The 15242-nt window shown below is 52.3% G+C and overlaps 1 protein-coding gene across 4 annotated transcripts in view; it reads left to right on the plus strand.

The window, feature by feature from the left end:
* SPATA20 (spermatogenesis associated 20) overlaps window positions 1–15242 on the plus strand; it is a 297925-nt gene that overhangs the window by 85167 nt on the left and 197516 nt on the right. The window lies entirely within an intron of this gene.

A 15242-nucleotide genomic window follows, 5' to 3' on the forward strand; every position in this document is an offset into this window, starting at 1 on the left:
CGGTGGTCCGGTCCCTCCCCCTTTTACTTCAAAGATGGTGCATGGCTCTGCACAGGTCTTTTGGTTGAAGAAAAAAAAAAAAGGAGCGGACGTCTTACATTTTTATCTTATGACTCTGGGCTGGTTTTCCTGCTCTCCCCCCTGGATATCCGAGGTAATTTTTTTCTCGGGCTCCAACAAATATGCCGCATTCAACGCGATGCGCTGCCTGTGGGGAGCTGGCAACACAGCTCTCCCACGATAACATGTTCCCTGTACGTACCTGGATCAGTCCAGACTCCTGGGTTTATTCATATGTGCCAGCAGGTGGAGACAGAGAAGGTAAAACTGACACTGCTTTATATACACTGATGCCACCTGCAGTTCCTCAGTATTTCTCTGTCTCCAGCAGTGGACTGATGCAAAAACCTGCAGTTCCCTGTACGTACCAGGATCAATCCAGGACACCTGGGTTGTGACTCCGCACCAGCGGGTGGAGACAGAGCAAAACTTGTGGGCGGAGCCATATATAAGCCCCTGTGCCAGTCACAGCCCCCCAGTCTTACTCTGTCTCCAGCAGGTGGTGCAGGTGCAGTCACAGCCTCTGCCTGCACTGATTGTGGTAGTTAGTCAGTTTTCTTTCAGATTTTTCTCTTTTAAATGTAATTTTCTTTTAAATTTGGTTGTTTTTAGTGAGTGGTGTCCTGTCTGCCCTGCCTCCCAGGGGGGTTGCGAGGTTCTGAGGGGACCACCCCCCCCTGGTTGAGGCCGCTGCTAGGGTCGAGGACCCGGCTTACTAGTAGCAGCGCTAGGGGTTGACACCGGGGGGGCCCGGTTCACTCACCCCTCTTGCAACAGGGCTCCAGGACCGTGGACAGCGACAAGCGGTAAGGAAAAAAAAAAAAAAAAAAGTTTCAATTTTGTTTTTGTTTCTTGTGCCGGCTCTCTGCTACTTAGCGCTGCCGCTCCGGTTTCGTCGGGGGGGAGGCGCAGGTTGCAAGGGGGTACTCGCGGTGCTGTTTTCTTTTTCTTTTTTTCTGTCAGGCCGTTTTCGCTTCTTTTTCCCGCGTTTTTCGCCGCTATGCCTCGAGGCTCTGCTTGCCGGGCCTGCGGCTCGGCGCGCTCGTCTCTCGAGGGAAGGCCTCTGTGTCGCGTGTATCCCGGGCGAAGAAGGCTCGTCGGGGGTGTCTCGGGGGGCCCGTTCTCGGACCGCGCGTTCGCTACCGCCTGCCAGTGTCCTGACTGACAAGCAGCAAGATCTTTTCCCGCTCAGCGCGGGAGCGGCGGCCATTTTGGCCACAGGCAGGGAAATCTCTCGGGAGCCGGCAGGGACTTCTGCCGTGTCTCCTGCGCTTTCACCTCAGTCAGGACTTGCTGGTGGGGACGCTCCGGAGGGGTCTCGGTCCCGGGAGGGCTCCGGACTCGATTCTTCAGACTCGAGTTCTTTTTCTGAAGATTTTGCACTTCTTTTGCGCAAAGTTCTTAAGTTTAAGCGCAACAGACGCAGGCGTAGAGGGGCCCCTGAGGGGGGTCCTGGCCAGCACGCCCCAAATAAAAGGAAGACTAAAGAAGTTGTCGGATCCGCCCGTCAGCCCCCGCGAGGGAAGCGGCCTCTGAGGGGCGTCCCTCAGGAGTCGGAGTCGGAGTTTTCGTCTGCGTCAGACACGGATTCCGCAGAGGAGCCCCTGAAGGGGGCCGAGGAATCGGCTGCAGACGGCCTCTCTCATCCCGGAGCGAGCAAAGGTGCTCAGGCCGTGGAAGGGGATGATCCCAAAGTAGTCCGCCTCTTTCGTAAAGAGGAACTGACCCCTTTGATTCCGGCCATTCTTCAGGAACTAGGAATTGAGGCTCCGCCATTGGTGGTCCGTCAGGAGGTCAACATGGATCCGGTTCTGCTAGGTCTCACCGGACCGGCAGTGGCTTTTCCTTTTCATTTTTCTTCGACCGATATTTTATTTAGAGAATGGGATACGCCGGAGCTGGGACTTAAGGTTAGTAAGGCCATGGATAAACTGTATCCACTCCCTGAAGATGCGCTAGACCTGCTCAAAATTCCGAAGGTGGACTCGGCAGTCTCGGCGGTGACAAAGAGGTCTACCATCCCGGTTACGGGAGCGACGGCCCTCAGGGATATCCAGGACAGGAAGCTGGAAGTACAGCTTAAGAAGATTTTTGAGGTGTCCGCCCTAGGAGTGCGGGCCGCCATCTGCACTAACTTCGCTATGCGGGCTAGCCTGCGCTGGGCCCAAGTAATTCAGGCGAATGCTGGTCTTTCCCCGGAGGAGGCGTCTCAAGCTGATCGACTAGAGGCGGCAATTGCGTATGGAGCAGATGCTCTACATGATCTTTTGCGAACCTCTGCCAGATCCATGGTGGCGTCTGTTTCGGCACGTCGCCTTTTGTGGTTACGGAACTGGGCAGCGGATGGCTCTTCTAAAGCTCACCTCGGGGCACTGCCGTTCAAAGGCAAGCTGCTGTTTGGCAAAGAGTTGGATGACATAATGGTCTCCCTAGGAGAGAACAGGGCGTTTAAATTGCCCGAGGATAAGTACAGAGCGCGGTCCTCCTTCTCCTCCAGATTTTTATGCTCAATAAGACCTGTCAACTTAATTGTTTAAGTCTTTTTCTTTCCTTTATCTTTTGGTCATCAATGTTACAACGTTATTGTTAAATTTTGAACTTATGTACTCTGTTCCAAGTTTCATAACCTTGTTCTATGTAATGCCTTTTGGCAATTTTCATGTTCTGTTTCAATGTAAACCGATGTGATCTTTATTTCATATAGGAACACCGGTATATAAAAATCTAAAAATAAATAAATAAATCACGATTCCGTGGTTCCAGAAAATCACGTCCAACACGTTCCTCGGGTCCGTCGTACAGGTCTTCATCCTCCCGGACCCCTCAGTGGCAGCAGTCCTTTCGAGGAAAGCGGTTCGGCAAACAGGGAGGAACCTCGGCCGCAGGAGGTCACAAGGGGCCGCAATGAAATGCGGTTGGCCCAATCCTCGCCTCAGTCTCTGCACGAGATCCCAAATGTCGGGGCGCGGTTAACGTTGTTTTTCGAGGATTGGGCCAGGATTACGTCGGACCAGTGGGTCCTCGACGTGATAAGACACGGTTACGCATTAGATTTTGTTCGAATTCCAGCGGACAAGTTTCTAGTCTCTCCTTGCAAAGCTCCGGACAAGAAGGCGGCAGTGCTAGACACCATCCGGCGCTTGGAAAGCTTGGGAGCTATCGTTCCGGTCCCGATCCATCAGCGCGGCGAAGGCCGTTACTCCATTTACTTCATAGTTCCAAAGAAAGACGGCACGTCAAGGCCGATCTTGGACCTCAAAGGCGTAAACAGATGCCTACGCGTTCTTCACTTCAAGATGGAGACGATTCGTTCGGTTATTGCTTCGGTAAGGCCGGGCGAATTCTTGGCTTCTCTGGACCTCACGGAGGCGTACCTGCACGTGGGAATTCGGCCGGAGTTCCAGAAATTCCTACGGTTCTGCATTCTGGGGCGGCATTTTCAGTTCCGGGCGCTACCGTTTGGTCTCGCGACTGCTCCTCGCACGTTCACAAAAGTGATGGTGGTAGTAGCGGCGCACTTACGCCGGGAAGGTCTCCTGGTTCATCCTTACCTGGACGATTGGTTGATTCACGCAAAATCCAAGCCTCTGTGTCAGCAAGCAGTGGCCAGAGTCCTCCAGGTGTTACAGTCTCTAGGCTGGGTGGTCAATTTCAGCAAGAGTCGACTGGTACCGACTCAGACCTTAGAATACCTCGGAGCTCTATTCGACACAAGGCACGGCAAAGTGATCCTGTCCTAGGAACGCAGGGACAAGCTACAGTCTCAGGTGCGGCGATTGCTCTCTCTTCACAGTCCTCGAGTTTGCGATTATCTGACGGTCCTGGGTTCGATGGCTTCAACACTAGCCTTGGTTCCCTGGGCGTTCGCTCATCTGCGGCCATTACAGTCGTCCATACTATCCCGATGGCGGCCGGACTCGGAGGAGTTTTTCCTGCCTCTTCCACTCGAGGGCCAAGCGAGATCCAGCCTCCACTGGTGGCTCGACTCCAAGCATCTATCCTGTGGAGTGTCCCTGCTGGTACCCGAATGGACGGTAGTGACCACGGATGCCAGTCTCTCAGGCTGGGGAGCAGTTTGCCTAGGAAGGTCGGTCCAGGGGCTATGGACAGCGTCTCAAACCCAATGGTCTATCAACCGGCTAGAGACCAGAGCGGTCCGTCTAGCTTTCCAAGCCTTTTCACCGTTACTAAGCGAAAAGGCGGTCCGAGTACTTTCGGACAACGCAACCACCGTGGCCTACATCAATCGACAAGGAGGAACGCGGAGTCCACAGGTGGCTGCGGAGGCACAGCTCTTGATGACCTGGTCAGAACAAAATCTCAGCAACATAGCAGCCTCTCACATTGCCGGGGTCGACAATGTACAGGCGGATTTTCTAAGTCGTCATCACCTCGATCCCGGAGAGTGGGAGTTGGCGGACGAAGCTTTTCGGCTCATCTGCAGGACATGGGGAGTTCCCCACATGGATCTGATGGCCACATGGCACAACGCGAAGGCTCCACGATTCTTCAGTCGGCGTCGAGAACGGGGAGCAGAAGGCGTCGACGCGCTGGTACTTCCGTGGCCGACGGATGTTCTTCTTTACGTGTTTCCCCCATGGCAGATGATAGGCAAGATTCTTCGGCGCATAGAGTTGCACCCGTTCCATGTGATCATGGTGGCACCGGAATGGCCGCGTCATCCGTGGTTCGCAGATCTCATCCAGTTGTCAGTGTCGTTATCCATTCGTCTCCAGGGGTTCGCGGGGCTACTACGTCAGGGCCCCGTCTGTTTGGAGGATGCGGATCACTTCTGTCTCGCGGCATGGCTTTTGAAAGGAATCGCCTGAAGAAAAAAGTTTACTCAGACGCGGTGATAGCTACTTTGCTGAGGTCCAGAAAACAGTCTACGTCTCTGGCTTATGTCCGGGTCTGGACGGTTTTTGAGGATTGGTGCGTGCAGCGAGGGGTGGATCCCATTTCCGCTTCGGTCTCAGATATTCTAACGTTTCTTCAAGCTGGTCTGACCAAAGGCTTGGCGTGCAGTTCGCTACGGGTTCAGGTGGCGGCTCTTGGTTGTTTGCGGGGTAAGGTCCGGGGAACCTCCCTGGCTCTTCATCCGGATATTTCCCGTTTTCTTCGAGGGGCTAAACACCTCCGTCCTCCATTGCGTCCCCCCTGTCCGTCTTGGAACCTTAACTGGGTTCTTTCCGCTCTAGGCTCGGCTCCTTTTGAGCCATTGAAGCGTACCACTATTAAGGACCTTACTTTAAAGACGGTGTTTTTGGTGGCAATTGCCTCGGCTCGGCGTGTCTCGGAATTGCAGGCGCTGTCCTGTAGAGAACCGTTCTTGCGGATTTCCGATTCCGGAGTATCCTTGCGGACGGTTCCTTCCTTCCTTCCTAAAGTGGTGTCGTCTTTTCACGTCAATCAGTCAGTGGAGTTACCGGCCTTCAGGGTCGGGGACTCCACTGATCCCCAGTTCAGAGAACTGCGAAAGCTTGACGTGCGAAGGTCTCTTCTTCATTATTTGGAGGTTACTAATCCGTTTCGGGTAACCGACCATCTGTTCGTTTTGTTTTCAGGGCCAAAGAAAGGGGCCGCTGCGTCCCACACAACGATTGCGCGTTGGCTTAAAGAGGCCATTGGCTCCGCTTACTTGGTAAAGGGTAAGCCGCTTCCGTTGGGTCTTCGGGCTCATTCGACTCGTTCCCAGGCCGCGTCCTGGGCGGAAGCTTCTCAGGTATCGCCTCAGGAGATTTGCAGGGCGGCTACCTGGAAGTCGATGCATACCTTTATCCGGCATTACCAATTGGATGTCCAGGCTACCGATTCCGAGGGTTTTGGAGAGAGGGTACTCCGAGCGGGACTCTCTGCTTCCCACCCTCGATAGGTTTGCTCTGGTACATCCCAGGTGTCCTGGACTGATCCTGGTACGTACAGGGAAAGGAAAATTAGTTTCTTACCTGATAATTTTTGTTCCTGTAGTACCAAGGATCAGTCCAGGATCCCACCCGCAGGGCTTCGCTATAGTAACGGAGAGTCCGCTCATAATTTCTTAAGTTCTGCTGTTCGCTTGTTTAGCTCTCCCGGTTGGGGAGCCCGGTTCAAGTTGGAGTTTTTCGGTGTTAGTTTGAATTTTCTAGCCAGTTTGTTGTTTGGTTGCATTGCTACTTTGACATTACGTATGACTGAGGGGCTGTGACTGGCACAGGGGCTTATATATGGCTCCGCCCACAAGTTTTGCTCTGTCTCCACCCGCTGGTGCGGAGTCACAACCCAGGTGTCCTGGACTGATCCTTTGTACTACAGGAACGAAAATTATCAGGTAAGAAACTAATTTTCCTTTTGTTCCAGTGTTTTTTGGTCCTATTTTAAATTATGTGCCTTATTGTGAACCGTTGTGACGGCAACTAGCTTAACGACGGTAAAGAAAAGATTTTAAATAAATAAATACATTTTTGCTCTGAGCCTTCCTTCCAGGGGTCGGGGTTTCTCGGGAGGGACCCCTACCCTGTTTGGTCGAGGCAGACGGGCTGGGGGTCGGTGAACCTTTTGTATGCCTGCTCCACTGGTAACCATGAGGTGCACATCTGGTGGTCCAGATCCCTCCCTTTCCTTATTTTTTTTCCTCACTTTCCTCTCCTATTTTAGTTAACCTGCTGAATTGAGCTGGACAGCTCTTTTCAGTGTTAGGAGCAGGATCTTTCAGTGAGGCTGCTTTAGAGCAGTAAAGTTAAAAAAAAAAAAGCAGAAGCACAGGAGCAGGTAGGAGCAGCGGAGTAGGTTGGCTGTCCTTCCCCCCCCCCCCCCCCCACCCCGCACACGGTTTCAGAGTTCTTTTTCTTTTTCTTAGATTTTCTAGTTTTTACTTTTGTTTTTTGATCAGGCCGCCGGCGACGTGATGGTGAGGGGGGTGGCCTACTGCACGTGTGGAGCGACTCCTGCGCGGCTGAATTGCTGCGGGCTGTGCTCAGCCTGCGTTTCAGGGGGGGGGGGATGGAGGGTCCCTCGGATCTCCCTGTGCATGCCAAATGGAGGAAGTTTGTGTCCTTTCTCACAGGACAAGCAGGATGGTAGTCCTCACATATGGGTGACATAATCAGGATGGAGCCCAATCACGGAACACTTTTGTCAAAGTTTCTAGAACTTTGACTGGCACTTACTGGGCATGCCCAGCAATGCACCAACCTTGCATCCAGCAGGGGTCCCCCTTCAGTCTTCTTTTTTCTGTGCAGCAGTAGCCACGCAGGTTAAGGAGCTCTCTTGAGATTCCTGACAGGAATTTTCCTCATGGAACTTCTTTCAGAATTTCAAAAATGTTCTACCCCATAGGGGTCTCCCTATCGATATCCATACTCCGCGGTCGAAAGGTAAGGTTTTACCCTTGTTGCGGTTGATTCGCGTCGAGTTATCCCTTTGGGGCCTACTGGCCATCGACTGCACCGCGGCTAAATTTTTGTCGGAGTCATGGCGTCGGGTTTTCGTCGGTACCTCGACTGTACTCGAACAATGTCCATCACTGACCCGCACAGGGTCTGTGTTATATGTTTGGGGTCCGACCATGATGTCCTAACTTGCACCAAATGTGCCCAAATGACACCGAAGGGCCATAAGGCTCGTTTAACACCTTTGGCTACAGCAAGTTGGTTGTATAAAAAAAAAAGAAAAGCTCAGTGCGGTTTTATTTTCCCAGGCTTTTCACTCAGCAGGTAGAGGTAAAGCAGGGGCTGGCAGCTCTAAAAGCCTTGTTCTGGAGAGCCATCTCTCTCTGGAGGGGGATTAACCGGTGGGCCGGTCCTCCCCTCGGCGTCCCGAGACGAATTTCCTCGGGTGCTGCAGCGTTCCCAGAGCTCCGGAAGGCCGCGAGTCGGCAGGGTATTTTAAGTTCTTCCTTTTTCTTTCCTACCGCGCTGTTAGGAACCCCCGGGATGCCACGAGGGCTATCGTGCTCAGCATGTGGGGAGGCGGGGTTGCGCCTCTCGTGGGACGGGGTTTGTGCCCGCTGCCTCCCCGGGGGGGAGGGCTCGTCTGGGGGAGATTTTGGGCCCATTTTGCCATGAGGCGCGGAACGGCGATCGCGATCGTGTGCGGGTCCGTCGCCGGCGTGCGCGGGAACGGCGGCCATTTTGTCGGAGCCCTGCCTGCCGACTGGTGGAGAGGATTCTCCAATTTCTCCTCCCAGTCTGAGTCCCATTTGACTGCACGATCCGGGGCCCGCCCCCCTGGGGAGCCCGGTCCTCCCCCCTCCTCCTCACCTATCAGATCCCTTAAAGGGCCAGTCAGTTTTTTCTTCCAAATTTATTTTACTTATGCATAGGGCTTTTTTGGAGGCGGAAGCTAATCAGCAAGATGAGCAGCCCCCTCCCGCGAAGATTGCGCGGCGGGACACGTCTCTGGATGCCCTTTTGGCCCCTGAGGGGGCTCCGAATCCTGCTCCCTTGGGATCTTTTCTGGATCCTCTCCTCCAAAATTTAGATGGGGGTGTTGATGAGTCCGCTCCAGTAGAGGGGGATGACCCCCGGGTTTCTCGGCTGTTTCGCCGGGAGGAGTTGGATCCCTTGATCCCCTATGTCCTGGAGGAACTGGAAGTGGAGGCACCAATCCCCAGTTCGGAGCCAGTTAAGGGGAAACCAGTACTCTTGGGGCTGCGTGCCCTGCCCCAAACTTTTCCTTTCCACCCAATGCTTAAGCAGTTGGTCACTCGGGAGTGGGAATCTCCGGACGCGACCCTGCGGGTGGGACGGGCGATGGACAAACTCTACCCTTTACCCAAGGAAGCCTTGGATATCCTCAGGATTCTCAAGGTGGATGTGTCAGTTACTGCGGTGACCAAGCGGACCACCACTCCTGTTACGGGAGCGACGGCTCTTAAGGACTTACAGGATAGGCGGCTAGAAGTCCTCCTCAAGCGCATTTTTGAGGTGTTAGCGCTCTGTGTTAGAGCGGCTGTCTGCAGTAGCCTCATGCAGCGAGCGACCCTCGGGTGGGTCTAGCAAATGCTCACATCACAGGTATTGCCGCTAGAGGAAGCAGATCAGGCGAATAGGATGGAGTCTGCGGTAGCTTACACAGCGGATGCATTATATGATCTGTTGCGGGCATCTTCACGCAACATGGCCACTGCAGTTTCGGCTAGACGGCTTCTCTGGCTCCGGAACTGGTCCTCGAACGTTTCTTCCAAAACTCAGTTGGGTAATCTTCCTTTTAAGGGAAAATTGTTGTTTGGGGAGGAACTTGACGCCCTTATTAAGTCTCTTGGAGAGAATAAGGTGTATAAATTGCCAGAAGACAAGCCTAAATCTTCCAGGCCCTTTGGGGCAGCGCATTACCATTTCCGAGGGCAGCGCAGATTTCGGCAGTTGCGGCCACCCGCTTTTCCCGCCCGACAACAGACTCAGAGGGCTCAGTCTTGGCCTACTTCCTTTCATGGTCGGAGGCCATTTCGGGAGGGGGGCTCTCAAGGGGCCACCGGAGGTAAGCAGTCCCAATGAAGGTGTTCCGACCTCCCCGGTTCCAGTGGTGGGAGGTCGTCTCTCCCTGTTTCTCGAGGAGGGGGTCAGGATCACGTCGGACCAGTGGGTCCTCAATATCGCCCACGGTTACGAGTTGGATTTTGTCCGCCCATTAAAGGATCTTTTTCTGATTTCTCCCGCCGGCTCTCTGACCAAGCAAGAGGTAGTCGGGCAAACCCTGAGTCGCTTGAAATCCCTGGGGGCTATTGTTCCGGTCCCTCCAGAGGAGCGCAGGGCCGGCAGGTACTCCATCTATTTTATAGTCCCGAAAAAGAAGGGGTCCTTCCGGCCAATATTGGATCTCAAGGCAGTCAACCGAGCACTTCGAGTTCCCCAATTTCGCATGGAGACTCTACAGTCGGTCATTGCGGCCGTCCACTCAGGAGAATATTTGGCCTCTTTGGACCTGACCGAGGTGTATCTTCACATCGGGATACGCGAGCGCCATCAGCGGTTTCTCCGATTCATGGTCCTGGGGGAGCATTATCAGTTCCAAGCTCTTCCATTCAGCTTAGCGACAGCGCCTCGGGTCTTCACCATGGTAATGGAAGTCGTAGCAGCGACCCTCCGGTGGGAGGGAATCTTGGTTAACCCATACCTGGACGATTGGCTCATCTGGGCCAAATCCCAGAGCCTCTGTCAGGAAGCAGTGAGCAAGGTTCTACTCCAGCTCCAGTCCCTTGGTTGGGTGTTCAACTTTGCCAAGAGCCAGTTGGTACCATCTCAGGTTCTCAATTTCCTGGGAGCACGCTTCGATACCTCGGTAGGCAAGGTCTTCCTCACTCAGGAGAGGAGGCTCAAGTTAGTGGTGCAGATCCGTCGGCTCATGTCCTTACCCCTGCCCATAGTATGGGATTATTTGCAGGTACTTGGTTCCATGGCGTTTACTCTGGAAGTGGTTCCCTGGGCGTGGGCGCATATGAGACCATTACAACGCGCATTGCTTTCTCGGTGGGATCCGAAATTGGAGGAGTTTCACCTGCCTTTGCCACTGATGGAACCAGCCAGGTCCAGTCTCGCTTGGTGGTTGATTCTGGCCCACTTGTTACAGGGGATGGACCTGGAGGAGCCGCAGTGGGTAATAGTCACGACGGATGCCAGCCTCTCTGGTTGGGGAGCAGTTTACCAATCACAATCTGCTCAGGGTCGCTGGACAAGTTATCAGGCGACGTGGTCAATCAATCGATTGGAAACCAGGGCGGTATGCCTGGCGTTACATGTTTTTCTCCCTCTGGTAGCTCAGTGTGCGGTGCAAGTCTTGTCAGACAACGCGACGACGGTAGCCTACATCAACCGCCAAGGGGGAACCAGTAGCTGGTCGGTGGCCTGGGAGGCTGAAAGGCTCATGACGTGGGCAGAGCGACATCTGGTCCGGTTGGTGGCCTCACACATAGCCAGGGTGGACAATGTGCAGGCAGACTTTCTCAGCCGCCAGCAACTAGATCCCGGCGAGTGGGAATTGTCTGACGCAGCTTTCCAGCTGATCACTTGTCATTGGGGGGTTCCACACCTCGACCTGATGGCAACTTGGACAAATGCAAAGGCGCCCCGGTTTTTCAGTCGTCGGAGAGACCACGGGTCGGAAGGAGTGGATGCTCTTGTCCTTCCGTGGCCTCGCGGCGTACTGCTGTATGTGTTCCCACCTTGGCCACTAGTGGGCAAGATCGTGTGTCGGATAGAGAACCACATGGGGTCCGTCATTCTTGTAGCCCCAGAGTGACCCCGAAGGCCGTGGTTTGCAGATCTGATCTCGTTGGCGATCGACGGTCCGGTGCGTCTCACCCACCTTCTGAATCTTCTTCGACAAGGTCCAGTATTATTCGATCGAGCGGATCGCTTTTGTCTGGCGGCCTGGCTTATGAGAGGAGGCAATTGAGGAAGAGGGGATATTCAGATTCGGTTATTTCTACCCTCTTGCAAGCACGGAAATCGTCCACGTTGTTGGCCTATATTCGTGTTTGGAGAGTTTTCGACTCTTGGTGCCAAGGTTTGAACGTCCCCCCGCGTCTGACTTCGGTGGCACACATCCTATCCTTCCTGCAGGAGGGACTGAAGAAAGGTCTAGCTTGCAGTTCTCTCCAGGTGCAGGTCGCGGCACTGGGTTGCCTGTGGGGCAAGATTGATGGCTTTTCACTGGCAGCTCATCCAGATGTGTCCCGTTTTTTGAAGGGGGCCAAGTATTTGCGCCCGCCGGTACGACAAATTTGTCCTGCCTGGAGCTTGAATTTACTTCTTAAGGGCTTATGTGGTCTTCCTTTTGAGCCCCTCCGGCGGGCTACATTGAAGGATTTGACACTCAAGACTGTTTTTTTGGTAGCCATTACCTCCGCACAGCGAATTTCAGAGCTTCAAGCTTTGTCGTGTCGGGATCCGTATCTTCGTATTTCGGATTCCGGAGTTTCGCTGCGGACCGTTCCCTCCTTCTTGCCCAAGGTGGTATTGGCTTTTCATGTCAATCAGACGGTAGAGTTACCGGCCTTCACGAATTTGGATCTGACTTCTGCGACGGATAAGGATCTGCATAAGTTGGATGTGTGCCAGGTTCTCCTTATCTATCTAGAGGTGACCAATGCTTTTCGATTATCGGATCATTTGTTTGTCTTATTGACTGGTCCTAGACGGGGACACAAGGCATCCAAAGCTACGGTTGCTAGGTGGTTGAAGGAGGCCATTTCCTCCACTTATCTTTGCGCTGGGCGTGCCATACCAGAAGGCTTGAAAGCGCACTCTACCAGGTCTCAAGCGGCCTCTTGGGCGGAGAGCTAGTCGGTCTCGCAGCAGGAGATTTGTAGAGCAGCCACTTGGAAATCCTTGCATACTTTTGCGAAACATTATTGTGTGGACGTCTGGGATCCGGAGGTCGACTGTTTTGGCATCAGTGTTCTTCGTGCGGGACTCTCCAGATCCCTCCCCAATTAGGGCAGCTCTGGTACATCCCAGCGGTCTGGACTGATCCTGGTACGTACAGTGAAAGGAAAATTGGTTCTTACCTGCTAATTTTCGTTCCTATAGTACCAAGGATCAGTCCAGATGCCCGCCCTTGGGTTTTTTGGAGAGTCCGTTTTTTCTGTATGTTTTCTTCCTCCTTCTTACCTCGGCAGAGTTCTTTACAGGCATGGGAAGGAATCTTCTTGATTGATATGTTATGCGGTGGTACGGTTTGTTTCTTTTACTGCGTGTATTGTTGTAGCCACTGGTTGTTATGTTTGGGGATTTGTTCTCCTTTATTGGTTATTCTGCTTTGATATCGTATATACTGAGGGATCGCAGGTGGCACATCAGGTTAAGAGGGGTGCCTTTTCAGTTTTTTTCTCTGACTCCCTCTGCTGGAAGGGAGACACAACCCAGCGGTCTGGACTGATCCTTGGTACTACAGGAACGAAAATTAGCAGGTAAGAACCAATTTTCCTTTTCTCTTTCAGTCAAAAACCCCAACTCCATCAATAGCTTCGACTTCGTCCGAGTCGATGCCATCGACCTCTTGCCAGCACCGGGACACCGCTGCTGCCCGACTGGCATCGACGATTCCAAAGGTGTCTATTCCCTCCTTGCCTCCTCAAGAAAAGGACCAAGGAGATCATTGTGAAAAAAAGAATGTTGGGAATTATTAGAAAGGGAATGGTGAATAAAACGGAAAATGTCATAATGCCTCTGTATCGCTCCATGGTGAGACCGCACCTTGAATACTGTGTACAATTCTGGTCGCCGCATCTCAAAAAAGATATAATTGCGATGGAGAAGGTACAGAGAAGGGCTACCAAAATGATAAGAGGAATGGAACAACTCCCCTATGAGGAAAGACTAAAGAGGTTAGGACTTTTCAGCTTGGAGAAGAGACGACTGAGGGGGGATATGATAGAGGTGTTTAAAATCATGAGAGGTCTAGAACGGGTAGATGTGAATCGGTTATTTACTCTTTTGGATAATAGAAAGACTAGGGGGCACTCCATGAAGTTAGCATGGGGCACATTTAAAACTAATCGGAGAAAGTTCTTTTTTACTCAAAGCACAATTAAACTCTGGAATTTGTTGCCAGAGGATGTGGTTAGTGCAGTTAGTATAGCTGTGTTTAAAAAAGGATTGGATAAATTCTTGGAGGAGAAGTCCATTACCTGCTATTAAGTTCACTTAGAGAATAGCCACTGCCATTAGCAATGGTAACATGGAATAGACTTAGGTTTTGGGTACTTGCCAGGTTCTTATGGCCTGGATTGGCCACTGTTGGAAACAGGATGCTGGGCTTGATGGACCCTTGGTCTGATCCAGTATGGCATTTTCTTATGTTCTTATGTTCTTAACGTCGACACCGTCATCGCAAGTCCTCGGCATCCATGTCGACAGAGCCACCGACAAAGAAGCCCCATCCAGAAAAGGCTCCATCCTCTTCTGTGACCGGGTCACCGAGGCATTCCCCACCTTCAATGGTGCCGGGATCTGTGATTCCACCTTCACCGATGGACCCTCCGGCTATGTCAGTGCTGCCTCCTACTCCGGTGTCGGGGTTCCACACCCCAGGCTTCCGCGAGGAATTGGATTGGATGATCCAAGAGGCCATCGGTAAAGCACTTCAGGGCTTCCAACCTCCATCGACGCTGGTACCGGCCCCCTAGCCGGTCATCAATCTGATTCCCGTAGCGCTCACACCGCTACTGAGTAGACTGGATGCGTTGATCGGTGCCCTTCCATCGATGGAACAGAGAGCACCAGTAGCTCCGGTGCCTTCCACACCGATTCCATTATCATTGGATGATGAGGAAACATTGATACCCATTGCACCATCTGGGATTTTACCACCGGTCCCCTTGGTGCCTCCATCGATGCCGTCGGTGCCTCCATCAATGCCGTCGATACCTCCTTTGAGGCCGTCGGTGCCTCCATCGATGCTGTCGCTGCCATCTCCTTCGCTTATCTATGTAAGGGTTTGGAAGGTTTTTGATTCCTGGTGTAGCGGGTTCCAGGTGTCCCCGCGAAGGGCCACAGTAGTACACATTCTCGTGTTCTTACAAGAAGAAAGGTTTGGCGAACAGCTTGCTTCGTGTTCAGGTGGCGGCGTTGGGGTGCTTGCGAGGTAAAGTGGATGGCACTTCCCTTGCGGGGCATCTGGATGTGGCGCGTTTTCTGAAGGGAACCAAGCATTTGCACCCACAGGTACGACCAGTCTGCCCTTCGTGGAGTTTGAACCTGATTCTCTGGGCGCTATGCGACATGCCTTTTGAGCCTCTTAAGCGGGCTACGTTGAAGTATTTGACACTTAAAACGGTGTTTCTCTTGGCTATCTGTTCAGCGAGATAATTCTTTTTTTTTTTATTTATATTTTTCAAATTATAACATTTACATTGAAATGATATAATCAAGTATTACATAATTCATACATCACAACTTTTTAAAGAAAATATAATTGTATTCCAGCCCACATCTTGGAGGAGAAGAGAGTTACTGACCTTGCAACATTTGACATTTCTCTTTTACAATCAAATATTCCCTTACTACCCTTTCATAAAGCTTGAGACTTATCTAAAATGAAGCGTTGCAGATGGGATGGATCAAGAAATACAAACTTGTTATTTTGAAACAAAATCTGGCATTTACAGGGAAATTTTAGGAAAAAGCTAGCTCCGATATTCAACACCGATTGTTTCATAGATAAGAAAAGTTTCCTCCTTGCTTGAGTTGCACGGGAAACATCTG

This window comes from Rhinatrema bivittatum, chromosome 4, assembly GCF_901001135.1.
Source record: "Rhinatrema bivittatum chromosome 4, aRhiBiv1.1, whole genome shotgun sequence".
Taxonomy (NCBI): Eukaryota; Metazoa; Chordata; class Amphibia; order Gymnophiona; family Rhinatrematidae; genus Rhinatrema; species Rhinatrema bivittatum.